This window comes from Ornithorhynchus anatinus, chromosome 8 (assembly GCF_004115215.2).
Source record: "Ornithorhynchus anatinus isolate Pmale09 chromosome 8, mOrnAna1.pri.v4, whole genome shotgun sequence".
Taxonomy (NCBI): Eukaryota; Metazoa; Chordata; class Mammalia; order Monotremata; family Ornithorhynchidae; genus Ornithorhynchus; species Ornithorhynchus anatinus.
In genome coordinates this window covers 46,178,228-46,195,084 of record NC_041735.1, presented here as the reverse complement: position 1 = coordinate 46,195,084, position 16,857 = coordinate 46,178,228, and the positions used below count along the sequence as shown (strand labels likewise).

The 16,857-nt window shown below is 39.2% G+C and overlaps 1 protein-coding gene across 3 annotated transcripts in view; it reads right to left on the bottom strand.

Moving 5' to 3' along the window:
- LOC100075704 (retinoic acid receptor beta) overlaps nt 1-16,857 on the bottom strand; it is a 477,276-nt gene that overhangs the window by 435,249 nt on the left and 25,170 nt on the right. For all 3 annotated transcript variants that reach the window (XR_005660281.1, XM_029071231.2, XM_029071229.1), the window contains exon 2: nt 10,187-10,265. The gene's annotated coding sequence lies outside the window, so the exon portion shown is untranslated. The remainder of the gene's footprint in view (nt 1-10,186; nt 10,266-16,857) is intronic.

Sequence of the window (16,857 nt, the reverse complement as noted above, 5' to 3'; positions counted from 1 at the left end):
TATAAGTACTTCAATACTCAACACAATATTTAACATGTGTAAGTGCTTAACAAAATGTAAATAAATATAAATATGAGAATCTAAAATGTCTGCAAAGATCTTCAGAGAAAGACATTAAACTTCCTATAGTGTTTTGTTTCTTGAAAACATGATGCAAAAATTATGCAATTTTGGGTCCAAAGTTGGTGGGTGGCTGGGGCTATGGGGATGTGAGGAGGGAAGAGGGGTGAGTGTAAATTATAGCCTCCCGTAATGAAGTCCCAAATTGAAGTTGGGGTGTTCTGAACAGTTCTCCTGTCTTCCCTTATTTTTTCCCAACTCTCAAATTTACTGTTTTTCCAATTACAAGAAATGTAATATTTACTGAGCACCTAGCATTAGTCTTTTAATTGTCTCATTAACAAAGGGGTGGCATTCTTACCAGGAAAAAAAGAGTACTAATTATATCCAGGATTACTCCCTGATGCTTCATTTTAAGGTCATTTTTGGTTCAGCCCAATTGACAATGGAGAACAAGTGGTTCCATCTCATACCACCCTTCCAGGTATTTAAAACTGTTATTCACGCTTTCGGATTGAGGTAAGTGGCATTTGTTAAGCACTTACTATACGCCAAGCACTGTTCTAAGCTCTTAGGTGAATACAAGGAAATTAGATTGGACACAGTACCTGTCCTATGTGGGACTCACAGATAAGAAGTGAAGTAACTAGCCCAAGGTCACAAAGCAGACAAGTGGTGGAGCTGGGATTAGAACCCATGACTTTATGACTCCCAGGCCAATGCTCTAACCACTAGACCAAGCTGCTTCAACTCAGTTCCTTTCATCTTTCCTTAAAGGTTCTATTTCCAAACTTAAAAGTCTCCCCTAAACTCACTCCTAATTATCCTATTCTCTTTCAAAATGAGGAATCCAAACTGGGCATAGCACATTAGTAAAAATTTTGACCACTGTCAAAGTTTTCAAAAGTTTTGACAACTGGATAACGACCTCATGATTTCTATATGCTCCATTCTTATTAACCCATCTTAGTGTCATGCTTGCTACTTGGATAACTCTCTCTATTAAAAACACATGAAGACAGAGGACCATGAGGAAATCCCAAAGCAAGGTGAAACAGTCACAGGGAATGGCAGGGCCTACATTACCTAATAATAATGCACTTACTATGTGCCAAGCACTAGAGAAATATGAGAATCTGAGCAGACATGGTCCCTGTCCCACATGGGGCCAAGAGGGAGAGTGAGCAAGTATTTTAACCCCATTTTCAGATGAGAAAACTGAGGCACAGAGAATTTAAGTGACTTGCCCAAGTTCACACAGCAGGTAAGTGGCAGAGCCAGGACTAGAATCTGGGCCTCCTGATCTCCTAACCCTTGCTTTTTCCACTAAACCACAATGCCCCTGCCTTCTCATCTCTCTCATTCTAGGTACCTGATTCTAGTTCTGGCAAAGGTCCCAGAAGGCTAACAGGAGCTGAATTCATGGCGGTTTTGCTTCAGCCCAAAGGAACCTTGGAAAGTCAGTTCTAGACCCAAGCAATTTGCAGTCCAGAATATCCCTAAGAGATTGGGCCAATCCTGGGGATAAACCAGGATTCAGGACACCTAGGGTTTTCTTGAAACAAGCTAGACACCTGAACCATCCCTAGAGCAGAATCCACCCTCCAGTGGCTCCGAAACTGACCTAGACCCAGCCTGCACTCCTTCTCCCCACCACCCAGCTTTCCCCAGGCTAGGCTCACAGATACAGTAGGTTTGGGGGAGTGGAAAGAGAAGAGTCGGGCAGGAGAAGCTCGCTCTAGGGCACGTCACACTTTGCTGGACTAAGACTGGCTATAACTCCAGGATCTGTTTCAATATCAGACACTACTCATATAGCATCCGTCAATTCCATCCTGAATCTAGGAAGTGAGTTTCACTGCTCCCAGTGAACTTGACACTGCTCCAGTAAACTCACAATTTAGTTTCATTACCAAACAGCATAATTTCTACCATTAACATGGGTCATTGGGGAATTGCTAAATACAATTTAACCGCTAACCAAAATTTTAAGTCTGAACTAACTGATGATCATTACTTCAAGGTATTAAGGGAAAAAATAACCCCCCAAAATGGGAAGAGTACACTCACTCAGATGTCAGTTAACACAATGAGAAGGCCTGAAATATGAAATACGCTATCCCAAGGATGACATTTTATCATATAAATAACATTCAATTTAAGTCAATCACAAAATGGGTGGGTGTCTTTTTAAAGTGGGGGGCACAGAGAAGGAAGAGAAAACTGAGTAGCACGATATGGAGAACTGAAGCAGTGGGAGGGGACAAACAAAAAGCCATTAAAGTTTCACAGATATCAGCTAGCACTCATTTACTTCATAGGCCACGTCTACACGGCCAAGTAAATGGAAAACCCCAAATCCCCTGGGTTCAGTTCACTTTCTTGACGGTTTGGAAATGCATCTGAAATTGAATTTACTAATAAAACAAAATGTTTCCAGTTCTGTCTCGTGTATGGCTTTTTTATTTCATGTGGTCTTTCCCAAAACTATTTCTTCACAAAATGAAAATTCAGCAGAACCCCTAATGGCTTTCATATTTCAGCCTAATAGGCCATATGGCATTGCTCTGCCACCCACCTCTGCCGGAGTATCAACCCTGAAAATTAAAAGCCACTTTTTCCCTTCAGATAGACCTCTTGTGGGTATGGTTTTCAGAGGACAGTAGCATTAACACTGAACCGAGTCTGTAGGCATAAACCACTTTTATGAACACCTGCTGGAGAGCTTTATTTGCCTTAAAAGTTTTATTATGGTTGTTCCATTTTTCTGCTCTGTTTTATGTGATGTGCTGCGAAAGATGATTGGATTGCACTAAGCACAACAAAACTACAAGTCAGGCAACCAACAAGCTGCAAGATCAGAACCGTGTCACCTAGTCAGACAGGGTAAGATCCCTCATCTCAAAGTGAAATAGTAGCTTGAGCAAGTCAATGAAAACAGCAAAGAAAATCCAGCCATTAATAAAACTGAGATCATGGATGCAATGACAAATGGGTACACGTATTAAAATATGTAGCAGCATACACAAAAATCATTGATTTTCTCTGATTACTGTTTAGCTGATCAGAGTGTATTAAGTACTTGTTGCTGGCTTGCAATGTGTTTTATTAATGCTCTGAATCAGACACCCAATTTAGAAATCAATGCTTATTTCATCATTTTTCTCTGAAGGGCTCTATTATTCACAATTGATTTAACAGAAATGAAAGGCTTACCATTAACAAGAGCCAGCTGCTGACACTTCTTAGATGAATTATTGAACTTCTAGAAGTGAATTAACTTAACCATCAAGACTTATTGTTTGATGGTTTTTCACACAAACTAATGTATTTATAATTACATAACCAAAACAATGGGAATATCTGTGCCAGCCTCTTGTTCTGTCCTTCACAGTTTTAGATTTCCAGAACTTAGAAAGCCTCAAATTCAGAAATCTCATATTCTTTTGTTTTTTAATTGCTCATGTGATTTTGAATCAATCTCCAACTACATTTCTCAAGATGAAAAATCTCCTTTCAAAGGTGCAAGGGAAAAATGACATGTAGGTTATAAGAGCTCATGCAATATTTGGAGTGCTGGAGAGGGGGAAAGAATATCTAAAAATAGCATTAGAATAAAATTAGTGACCACACTGCGAAAAAGCAGATACAAGTGATTATTATCCAGATTTCTATTAAGAAACATTCCCAAGTAGGAAAGGAAGATAAGGAGGAGTGATAAGTTTGCCTTTAGGCAAGCATGGAAATCTGGGTGGTCCTGGCCAGATCCTCTAAGAGGCACAGGGAGATGTTGGATCAGAAGAGAGAACTGCTTTCCAGTCCAGGTGGTCAGTCTGGGCTCTGGAGTCAAGGTTCCCATGTCATATTAGATTCTGGATTTTGGGAAGTAAGGTGCATGTGCCCTTCTTTTTCTTCAGTACAAACTGTGAGGAGTTGTGTGAATGAACTGAATAACCGAAAGACATTAACTGCAAGTGAAAACTTATTTACAGCAATGAAGGTGATGGAGGCTCTCGTCAGAAACCACCAATGAGTCTCAATCCTAACTCTTCAGGACCAAAAACAAGAGTTCGAGAAGGGCCCTCAATTACATACAAAATGGAACTTCAGTTTAAAAGGAATAAAACAAATTGGTACTTGTTGAAATTTGTGCTACTGAATTTGACCTCCTTTCTGGAAAACCATGAATGAATTTATAGCACATGTGTTAAACAAAAAGTGCTAAAAAATCTTTATCACACTTTGAGGAAGAGGTCATTAAAAATTTTTTTAAATGGTAATAGTTTTTATAATTATGAATGTATTTTTTCTAAACATGCATTTCATTTAATCACCAACTGGATTTAATAATAATCCTCCCCTCTCAGAACACCAGTAATAAAAATTAAATGAAATATCAACAGTAGAAGAAGTTACATTCATTTTACAATTTTTTTATGGTATGGTATGGTACTATGTGCCAGGAACTGTTCTAAGCACTGGGGCAGATACAGGGTAATAAGGGTGGACACAGTCCATGTCCCAAATGGGGCTCAACTCTTAGTCCCCATTTTATAGATGACCAAACTAAGGAACATAGAAGGTCACACAGCAGACAAGTGGCAGAGCCGGAATTAGAACGCAGGTCATTCTGACTCCCAGGCCCACGGTCTAACCATTAAGCAATGCTGCTTCTCCTCCTAAAATTTTCAACTGCTTTATTGTGCAAATCATACTCGGCCCTAAATCTGTTCACTCATATATTCTAGTAAAACTGAAGTTTATAAAGTGCTGAGGGCAGTCTTATCTTTTGCCCTTTATAACTTCTGCATTAGATTAGACCCTATACTTTGTAATACAGTGAGGCCTTTGAAATCTAAAATGATTACAAGGATAGAGAGCCACACCTGTTCTTGTAAATTCAAGAGGCATAGCAGTGCACTTCTGGACTCAGGACAGGCGGATGAGAACCTCCCCTGAGCTGGCTTCCATGCCCAAACCACTGTTCCAAGAGAACTCAGCTGCAGAGCTGAATCCTCTTGCTTGTCAAATGGCCTCATGTCAACAAGGTCCAGGGCAGCTAGGTTACTGAGAGCCACGAGAACTGGTTCCCTTCTGCAAGTCACTTAACTTTTCTGTGCCTCAGTTACCTTGTGTGTAAAGTGGGGATTAAGACTACCAACCCCATGTGATACAAAAGCTGTGCCCAACCTGATTAGCTTTTATCTACCCCAGCACTTATAACAGTGCCTATTACATAATAGGCTCTTAATAAATACCATTAAGAAGAAATCCATGAGGACACTCAACATGTGCTCCTTCTCCCTTCAACACACACACACACACAAAATATATCCATAGTACAACAGGGAAATGGCCATCCATTTTAAACTCTCTTCCAAAATCTCCACTCAGATGAGCACCTACTGGGTGTTGAGAACTGTACAAAATGCCTGGAAGAGTATACTAGATTTAGTAGATCTGATACCTGCCCTCAGGGGATTTACAACTTAGAGGAGAAAAGGGACATTTTAGATTACAGATAGGAGGAAGTAGCAGAATATAAAAGATAGGAAAGTAAGTGCTACAGGGGCTGTGAGAATTTTAGTGTTTGGAAAGCACGGAAGTGTTGAACTAGCCAAAAGGGAGGTGAGGAGGTGAGATTTCAAGTGAGCCCTAAAAATGAGAAGTGCTGGTCTGATAGATAATAATAATAGTAATAATTATGGTATTTAGTTAAGCACTTACTATGTGTGAGGCACTGTACTAAGCACTGGACTGGATACAGAGCAATAGGATTGGACTCAGTGAAAGAGAGGGAGTTCCAGTCAAAAAGGAGGGTAAGAGGCTGACAACAAGAAAGATGAAAACAAGGCACACTGAGTAGGTTGGCTCAAGAATAAAATGTGTTAGCTGGGGTGTAGTTAGGGAAAAAAGGTACCCAGGTACAAGGAATGTATGGAAAGTTGGAATAAAAGAGCCAGAGCCTGGCAATATTGTGGAAGAAAAACCAACAGGATTTGGCAACAGATTAAATAGGGGAGTTGAATGAGAGGAAGGTTACAGGCTTGTGAGGTGGGGTGGATAGTGGTGTTGTCAACTCTGATGGGAAATATGGGGGAGGAGATTTGGAAGGGAAGATGAGAAGATCAAATCTGGACATATTAAACTTGAGAGGTCAGTAGAATATCCGTGTAGAGCTTCTGGAGGCAGGAGAGGTGAAAGAGGTCAAGGTTAGCAAGCCAGATTTAAGGGCTAACCACAGAGAGGTGGTAGTTGAAGCCCTGGGAGTGGATGTAAATGTAAAGGTGAAGGGAACCAGAGCAGGCCCTTAAGGGACACCCCTCAGTTAGGGGGTGGAACAGAAGAGCTGGTGAAAGAAATTTAGGATTAGCCATAGAGGGAAGAGGAGAATCAGGAGGATTTCTCTCACTCAAAGCATCCAACTCTATGCCAGATATCCAAAGTAACATCATCTTTTGCATTTGAAAAACTCTGCCTACCATTCATTATTCTTGGTGACTATTTGCACATTCATGTCAACATTTTATGAAGAAATGAATGAATATATCTTACACACATACACACATATATATACACACATACACACACACATATACGGTAATTGAAGGTCATATGGGTATGAAAGGTACAGGTAATACATAAAGAAGGTGAGTGTTTTACTAACAAAAAGGCTTTTCTCCTAATACCAGAGGCTAGAGTACATGCTTGTAACTGCACTTTTATATTTTATTGAATCAGCATTAGAATGAAAAATGTGATCACTAACAACTCCCCACTGAAAATACGTTGATTTGATAGTACTCACATCCAAAAAGAAATCAATGTAGATGCAGTAGATATCAAGTCCCATTCATTCCAACATGGATCCAATATCTATTAAATTGCATTCTCTACAGTAGGGATAAATTATCTCAAATCCCATTTACTTCAGTGGACATCTCATTTCATAACAAATTTCATTAGTCTTGATGAGATTTGATATCAGACACTTTCTTTGGTAAAACTGAATCTACAAAAGGTCAAGGCTGTGACCTTCATTTCATTGGCACCTGATGGGAATTTTCCATAGTAAACCCTGCCCTTGCCTTTAAATGCAGTATTTTGTGTTTTTTGTGTTTTTTTATTTATTCCAAAGAGTTTTTATCAGGAAGTACAGTCAGTTCTAAAATGCAGGGTCTGTGTTTCTTGAAGAACCTCAGGGTCACAGAAATTCACATTTATGAACTCCTGACTTGATCAACACTGCATTTGTACAGTACCAAGAATAGGGACTTTGACCTGATTATCTTGTATCTACCCCAGAGCTTAGTACAGTGCTTGGAACATAGGAAGTCCTTAACAAATTTCACCATTAATACTTTCATTATTCATTATTCCAAAGTCACATTGCCTTGTACCCAGAAAGACATACATTCATTCATTCATCTTTGAATGCTGTGTGTAGAGCACTGTACTTAGTGCTTGGAAGAGTACAATATAACAATAAACAGGCTCATTCCCTGCCCACAAAGAGCTTACAGTCTAGATGGAAGAATGTTCCCATGCATTATGAGAAGGAAGTTCCCTATTCTGTAATAATATTCTATCCAAAATTCATCTGAAAATACACATTATAGAAGAACTGATTTCAGACTGTATTCCAGTAACACTCATCACTGAAATTCTCTAATGCGTGACTTTTGCCTATCTCCACTATAATGTGATGGTTTTACTATGCGTTTAACCTTATCCCCAGGTTAAGTATAAATACTTAGTAAGTACAAAATGTGTAAAACCAGAGGGAAACAATTCCAATGCCTCAAGCCTCTCTCAATCCTCCTAACCACCACAGCCCTACTGCTCCTGAGTGACAGGCCATGTTGCACCCATAGGACCAAAAAAATAGGGTGAAAAAGGATAGGGACTTTCATATCGCTTAGAATATGGAACTTTTCTTTTTACTGAGCTGAAAGAGCTGGAAGGGAGTAAAAGGCAATAACGTTGCTCCTTTGAACAATCTTGTCAGAGAGCACTTGGGTAAAGATACATCTGTGCGAATGTGAACTCCCTCTAGGCAGGGATGCCTTCAGTGTTTCTTTCTTTTTATACTTTCAAGAACCTAGTGCACATTAGATATGTTCAATAAATATTTCTGATCAAGAGGATGACAGCGATCCACGGGCCCATGTAAATGACTTCAAGGATCTAAGTTAATGCCTTAGTGTAGACCCAATCTTATTGTAGTAGCCACAAGCACTGGCTAGAAGACCTTCTCAATGTTCATTTATTCATTCATTCAATCTTATTTATTGAGCACTTACTGCATGCAGAGCACTGAACTAAGCACTTGGGAAAGTACAGAAGAAGAACATACATATTCCCTTCACAGTGCCATTGGGCCTGGTGGGTGGGGGACAGGGTGCCCCCGCTGCCCCCCGGCAAAGGAAATGGTTTGCACAGTCACTAGCAACACTCTTGCTCCCTAGGATGCTGGAAAGCTGGTTTTAAACCTGGGCCAATGACTTGAAAAAATGCTTTACACAACAAATAAGGTCGTCAATAAATACTGTTCATTATAATGAGGTCTGTTCTAAGAGGGACTAGTTGATGTCTTTTCTTTCCCCCGGAAACATCTAGTACAGTTCCCCAATTTTATATCAAGCCAACCTCAGGTTGCTTACAGTTGTTAATACCAAAATCACATTTTAATAACTCACGTTAGTCATACGCTATTTCTAGTACAAGGTAATCTATGTGCGCACTACTTTCATGTTCATTTGCTTCTGAATTTAAATGACTCATTTTAATACTTGATTTAATATTCCTGAGACTATCAATAGGAATATTTTAATGACGTGAGAAAGCTATGTTCGAAGAAGTTACAGACAATTAATTCCTAAATGACCACTTCATCAGGTTCCTTTTGAAACTTTTAGAGTGAAAGATACAGTTGCCCAACATAAATTCTCTAAAGATTCTGATTCTTTGTTTCTTCCTAATCTAAGGATGCAATATTATATGCATGAAAAAAAGCACTGCAGTAAATCCCCAGTTACCTCCACTTCCTATGCTTTAAAATCCTAGCTACACAAACCTATGTTGGGCAGTGAGAAAAAAATGTATTCAGTAAAAATGTTCATTTCTACCGTACCTGATACACAAGACCAACCAATGATAGAGAGAGCCAGTGAGGGGGGAGGTAAATATTTGCAGGTATTTTCTTTAAAGAAAGCTGAAAATCGTGATATTGATATTGCCCACATTTTCTTTCTATTTCAAATCCACATAGATATTTCTTTCTCTGGTACTGCTACAGTGGTCTCCAAAACAGTGCAAGGTTAAGCTAAGTTAAATTACTAATCTAAGTTCCTTAAGGTTTGAATCCTATGCATAGCATTTCTTGTGAACTACTTATGATAATCCAGCTAAAAATAAATAATCAACACTGGTATTTTTTAGCATGCTTTCCTCACTGAGATAGAGCTCTGGTTTTGCAGCCTATGCAAAATTTTCCTTGCCTCAAAAACCTTCCTTCCCCTCAATATTAGAAGTGTTGTGACTGCTTTGAATGGAGAGAATAAAACTCATTACAATAAATGCTTGTTTTCTAGTTAGCATTATAAAACGACAGATCTTTGGTATTTTATCACAAAGTGCATTTCTGTTAAATAGGATCTGAAAAGTAATGCAAATTAAGTATTTATATACATACACATAAAGAGGTAATTCAAAATACTGCATTACCACTACAGGCCTACATTGCTAGTTAATTAATGTTACTGTATTTCTTGCATCTTTTGAAACTGGTTTTCCAAACATTATAGTATTTTGGGCATTGGGAAAACATTTATGCACATTTTTCCTTTGGGAAACTATACTTCATTCAGTGCTCTTTTGCTTGACCCTCTATTTTCATGGAACCAGTTTAGTGTGCTACCTGGGAAGTCCCTATATAATAAAAAGTCAGTTAACTTGTCAACCCATGGATTTTCAGTTTATAGCAAAAATATAGCCACGAACTTCTTATGATCATTGATGACCTTTATCTTCAGGCCTCTTGAGCCATAAATCAAACTTCTTAATGGAATAAAATACAGATAGTAAGGATCAGATTAGCAATTTTTAGGAATAACTCCTAATTTACCTCTGGTCTGTAGATCCTGGCAACAAATCACTAGATGAAAGACAAGGATGATCTCCTGATCATGAAAGAGTTCAGCATCCTAGAAGAAGACATTAGAAAAGAATTAACATGTATTCTTAACTTTTTAGGGTGTCAATCAACAGCAATAGCAATTATCAGTTCGAGGATTTGGAACCTCTCATCTACTGTTACTAAATATAGGCTTGTAATTTTCAAAATGTAAAAATTTTTTACCCTCTTTTACCCTTCTGGAAATGATTATATTAGAAAAGTGATCCTTCCTCCCTTGATTGAGGAAAAATACCACTTATGATTTGTGCACACAAACCAAGTGTACCGAGTTTGGGAAACTTGTCATTTGCCCTTTATTTAGATCCATCTACATAGCATGCAATGCAGGCTCAGAAACAAATGCAAAATGTGTTATCCTGCTTGTCTGGCCTCTGGCCAATCAAAGCCATATCTAAAAATGTCTATGGTAGGACTGAAATTCTGTGCCCTTATACCCGATCTTCATTCTCTCTTCCTAGTTCAGGTTCTCTTTCTTCCTCTCCTATCCCCACAGCAAAATACAATCATTCCCATTCATTATATCTATTCTTTCCCTCTCCAGTCCCTCTGCCCCTGCCATCATAATAATGTTGGTATTTGTTAAGCGCTTACTATGTGCCAAGCACTAAGCACTGGGGTAGACATAGAGGAATCAGGTTGTCCCACGTGGGGCTCACAGTCTTAATCCCCATTTTACAGATGAGGGAACTGAGGCACAGAGAAGTTAAGTGACTTGCCCACAGTCACACAGCCGACAAGTGGCAGATCTGGGATTCGAACTCATGAGCCCTGACTCCAAAGCCCGTGCTCTTTCCACTGAGCCACGCTGCTCAAACTGAGTTGTTCTTTGGGGGGGGGGAGAGGGGGGAGAGGAGAAGAGAGAAAGTCATTAGCTTTTCTTCAATTTTTTTCTTCTGACAATGCAAACAATTTGCTTTAAATTTGCTTTGATCACAAACCAACATATCCCCAAAGAAGAAGTACTGAATTAAAGAAAAATCTTCCTAAAGTGTGTTTAGTAAGGTGGCAGGTGGTGTACTTTGCTAGAAATCAAAATCTACTCCAGATCTGTTGTACTCTTGAGCATGTCACAAACCCACTCAGACCCAGATCTCTCCTCTCTGCAGTGGGGAGGGTAATACTGACATGGGGGTAATCAGTAAGAATATACAATTGTCTCACTTTATTAAAATATTTCAGAGCTTTTAATTTCCATAAAATCAGAAGTAAATGAAAATTCAGGCAATTGAGATAATTAATTTGGAAAAATTATCATTTATTTTTGGAAAATTATCCTTAAATAATAATTTGGAGTCTTTTAGTCAAATACTTCTTGAAGATCATCATTAAACATCACTATCAGGGTGTAAGCAACTGAATGCCAAAGAGGCATGTTCTCTGGGCTCTTGATGCATTTTCACTGTGAAATAAATCAATTTAGAACACATCTTGACCCCCACATCATTTCAATGTGAAACAGGAGAAAGATCCAAAACAACTAACTCAATTTTTTTTTCCAGTCTTCAGACTCCTTAAGTATTGCCCCAGACTATGTCTGACCCCTTGGACTTACTGGGGGGAAAAATTAAGGCAGAAAATCCTAGCAGAAAAGCCATTCCCGCTCCAAGACTTAGTTATTTAATCTTATTTAATCTTAGAAGTCTCCAAGGCAAACAAGCCAGAGCACAACAAGAAGGAAGAAATGAAAGAGCAGCTTCTTTTTAAACACTGAAATTGTTCAAAAACACTGGGTGTTTAGAAAGAAAGAAGCAAAAGAAATTTAAAGCATTATTAACATATTAAATCATCAACAGGAATGAATACTAGACAGAGTGAGGTAACCTCAATATAGAGAAGACCAAGAGAAAGATCATTGACTCTCAAAAGAGAAACATGTATTGGCTCATACGTGGTGACAAATTAATTAATTCAGGTCAAATTATGTATCTTAGCTTCTTCACTTGATTAGAGTTAGGTAGAATCACAAGGAAGTGGGAGAAAGAGCACTTTAATTCCCTGGGACAGGCAGAGAGCATTTTTGCTCTTATTTGCATTACAAACAACAACAACAAAATATTACATAATAAGCATACTGATACTATATTAAACAAGTAGTGCTTTATTCCTGTCCTCACAAAACATACTGTCCAATTAGAAAATTCACACAGACCTGGTTGTTGTAGTCAACAAAAGGTTCAGGATCCAGGCTTTTCCTCAGCCTGCCTCCTCTAGGTTTTCTTGAAGAAGTGTGTCTGGCTGTGGGTCAAACCAAGAGCCAGACATACAGCAAACCAAAAATCCGTTCTTTTCCTGGAACTTTCTCAGCGGGTCCCACTGTAACCTCTCCGGCCAATATTCCTCAATCTATTCTTTCAGGAAATTACACCAGCAATACCCCTTACATTGATCTTGCCACTCAGCCCAAGAACTGGTTGAAACAATTCAGATGCTGGGGGCCCCTCTTGGGCACCCCCATCTATTTCTGACACTTTTCCAGGAGTGGTGAGTCTGAGGAGTCATACTTCCAAGAACCACGTTTTCTTGCCTTGACTTTGTTTCTGGGTGTTATCTTGCTTTAATCTGTCTACCCCACCTACACTATGACCCCATGTGGAAAGGACTATGTCTGATCCATTACACTTGTATCTATCAAGCAGTTAACATAGTGTTTGGCACCTAGTGAGTGCTTTAAAAGTACCATAACTAATGAACTGGGCCCTCCTGCTCTACAGCCCCTTCTCAAGGGATTCCTCTTGCAAAAAGGCCCTCATGTTTCCCACAGGTCAATCACAGCTCGGCAGCCAGACATTCTGCATTCAGCTGGACTCTTTCCAAATTGCCATCTCAGCTCACAACAAACGCAGCACAGCTGGGTGCCTCTCTGGAAGGCTTCCATCTTGCCACAGTACCTGCTTTTAAAGAAACTTCCTGATTTCCTGTAGGCTTTTAGTAAAACTGGAGTTGTCTTATTTTTAAATGTTAGAATGCTTGCTACTAGAATTTAACTTGTTATCTTAGTGAACTATCATAGCACTGTTAGTGACATATAAAAAAGGTGAAAGCACAAAACAAACCAAACTCACCCTACACCCCACAACATTTAGGTGCACAATCTTATACTTGGTTGCTTCCCCTCCTTGTAATTTACTTTAATGTATTCCTCTCCTAAAAAACTGTAAACTATTTGAAGATAGGAATAGGGTTTATTTAGCTTAGAGCACACTCCCCAGAGCTTAGTACTCAGCACACAGTAAGCACTCAGTAAATAGCAGTGACTGATTGAATGAAATATACTGTATCATTCTTTATATTGATGTCTGTGCATTTATTCATGATGAAACCAAGACACTATTCAATAAGTTGTAATAAATTCTAAGGTGTTCTTCAAACAATTATATTTAATGAGTGCTTGCTGAGCACACAGTACAATACACTTAAAAGAGTATACACTTGGAGTGTATACTGGAAGTGAACAAATAATAGAGTTGGTAGACATGTTCCCTGCTTACAAAGAGTTTACAGTCAGAGTGGGGGACAGACATTAAAGTAAATTTCAGATATGTACATAAGTGTTGTGAAGTTGAGTGTGGGGTGAATAAAGGATATAAATCCACGTTCAAGGACGATGCAGAAGGGAGAGGGAGTAGAGGAAATGAAGGCTTCATCAGGGAAAGACTATTATAAGATGGGTTATTTGTGAGGGTTGTAAGGCTTTAGCAAAATGAAAATTAGCCCAGCCTGATTTTGTTAGCTCCTTGAGAACTATTTCTTAGCCTTTCCATCCCTTTGAGATGGGATCTCCCAGATGTAGCTGATTACTGTCTTTACATTGTTTTCTGGAAGAATATTAAATTTAACTCCTTTTATCCTATGCCCAAGGCCAACACTTGATCTTTGTAGGGCAACCTGGTCTGATGTCTTAGATTCGATTGCCCTGATTAAGACCTGCACTTTATGAGGAACTGGTCAACATGAAATTTAATGGAGAAGTAGTAGCATACTTCATCTTAGAAATTTCTCTCCTGCAGAAGAATCATCAGCATCTACATAAACTACTGGGGCTCTTTTTTTTTTTTTTTTTTTTTTAAAGGAGTTGAAGCCCTTGGCAGAACTGAACTTAAAAGGCATTTATGAAATTCTCCTGCCCCTTAAGCCCAGATCTCTGACAAGGGCAGATGATTCAATACTTTCCATAACTGGGAATAGTATTTCACAGTTCTTTATATGGAGTCCTATAAAACTATGAGATTATGTACAAATCAACATAAAACTGAAAACATAGACACGCCTTCATCTCTCAATGGGGAAACCGGCTTCTGAAAACGGAGCCATGCTGAAACAGTAAAACTCTTGTAACTGAAGGCATTCCTGTAGTATTCATCGAGATCAGCAATAAGATATTGCAGGGATATTGGCATAAGTTCTTTTGGAACATACAGATCAAGGATATTGCCTCACTCAAGTCTCAGCTAACCATAGTGTGAGCCTGCTTGCCACCCTTGCAAGATCTTAGCCAGCATTCTCTCAGTCCACTTATCTCCATACTTTGTCAAATGCAGAGCAATGAAATCCCAGATTTGCTTTGGACTCTGGAAGATTTAACTAGCGTGCTATTTACAACAAATTAGACTCAAGTGAAACACAATTGACAGCCAGCCGAAATTTTCCTCTGTTTTCATTAACCTGACCAACTCACTGCCAGCACAAATGAATCGAGACTCTGGCAACTTCTGGGCAAGCCTGAGTCCAGAAGACATCTGATGATGTCTTGAAACAACTTCATAAATCGATGCTGTTAGTATTTCATTCCATTCGTTTCCCATCACAAACTGCAGGATGCAAAGCTAAGTAATGAATCTTACTTGATTCAAACTATTTTACATAGCCATGCTTATTGTGAAATAAGGGCACTTCTTTCCAAGGCTTCGGGATGCTTTCTCACTTCAGTATTATTCAAAATCCACCAAACTCTTTCAGGCAGAGTCATTCCACAACTAGATGCAGATGATGGCCCTCTAAGTGCACATATACGCAATGGACTATTGATTCTTTGACAGAGTGCACGGAACACTGTAGGCTGACAACCAACTCCTGGAAGACCATGCTAATAAATAAACTTGCATTAGACCGACTTCACACATTGTCAAAAAATTCTTATTGGCAGCTCACACTTGAAAGCCATTACTAAATTCTACCACAGCAGCAAATGATGCATGAACAGATGAGAAACTAGCATCCCAAATGATCCGAGCAAGGGAAATCTTTAGAGACACAGCAGTCTAAGGCAGGTGACACAAGGCATCAAGCTAAAGAAACACTGTCCAGGGGTAAGTAGGGGCAGTGACAGGCATTCTGGCTTTGCTCGTTGAAACTCTGCTTTTCCCGTTCTCCCTTGGAGTAGCAGTGGATCTGGGTAGATCTGAAGGCAGGAACTTTATGGTGAATGAAGGGCTATAGTAAGACCTGATCACACACCCTGCACAGACACAAGGAAGTATTATGCAAAACAGTGCTCCCATGACAGCATAATAATGATGGTATTTGCTCAGTGCTATGTGCTAAACACTGTACTAGGCAAAGTCTAAATGGGAGGGAGAACAGGCATTGAATGCCCAATTTTCAGGTGAGAAAACAGAGGCAGAGGGAAGTGAAGTGACTTGTCCAAGGTCATGTAGCAGGGAAGCAACTTGTGAGCTCCATGTGGGACAGGGAGTGTGTCCAAACTAATTAACTTGTATCACAGAGCTAAGAATAGTATTTGACACACATTAAGTGCTTAAAATATATATATCAGCAGATCCAGATTAGAACCCAGGTCTTCTGCCTCCTAGAGCTGCACTCTTTCCACTAGGTCACACTGCACCGTGAGATAAGCAAGCAAAAGGGTGAACAGTAGGAAAAAGACAGAGGAAGGAGTGCTGATGGGCAATCTTAGTCCTCCTAATAAGCAACATACTGTAAAAACTGCCATTCTGTGGCAGCAACTGTTATGGTCTATGCTGGTTTCCCCAGACATGTAATAATTCATGAAAAACCCTCGAAACAATTTAACCTTTAACTTAGGAAGGCCAGACAGCGAGAGACAGGCAGTCTACACACCCATGGAGAGCTAAGGAAATCATTTTGCAAGTGGCTAGCAGAATTTTAAATCTATGAAGATGGAATTTTAACAACTTATTCTACACTGGATATCTTACAGATTTATTGAAATTTTCCTTTGTAAAGGTGAATTACTTTTGCTTTTAATTTCTGGCATTTAAACTGATGCCTCTGTTTTCCTCATTTCTTCTTGTATTCAGTGTGAAGTCCACACATTAAGAGCAGAAAAGGATAAAAGTATCAGATTCAGAAAAGTTGTTTCTGGAGACTAAGAATGGCACTCACAGATCATTAATTTTCTAACTGCTGAAAGCCAATATGACCAGGAACCTAGAATCACCAAGTGTAATAACGTCTGTGGAAAGAACAACAAAACATGTCAGAGTTTCTTTTGAATACCCAACTGCAGGAATAAAACAGCTTCCTTTCAGCACCAAAAGCAGGCATCTGTATTGGTCTGGGTGCACTGCCTATGAAAGCACGATGACATTGATCCTCACTTGTGCACCAGTCATTCCAGG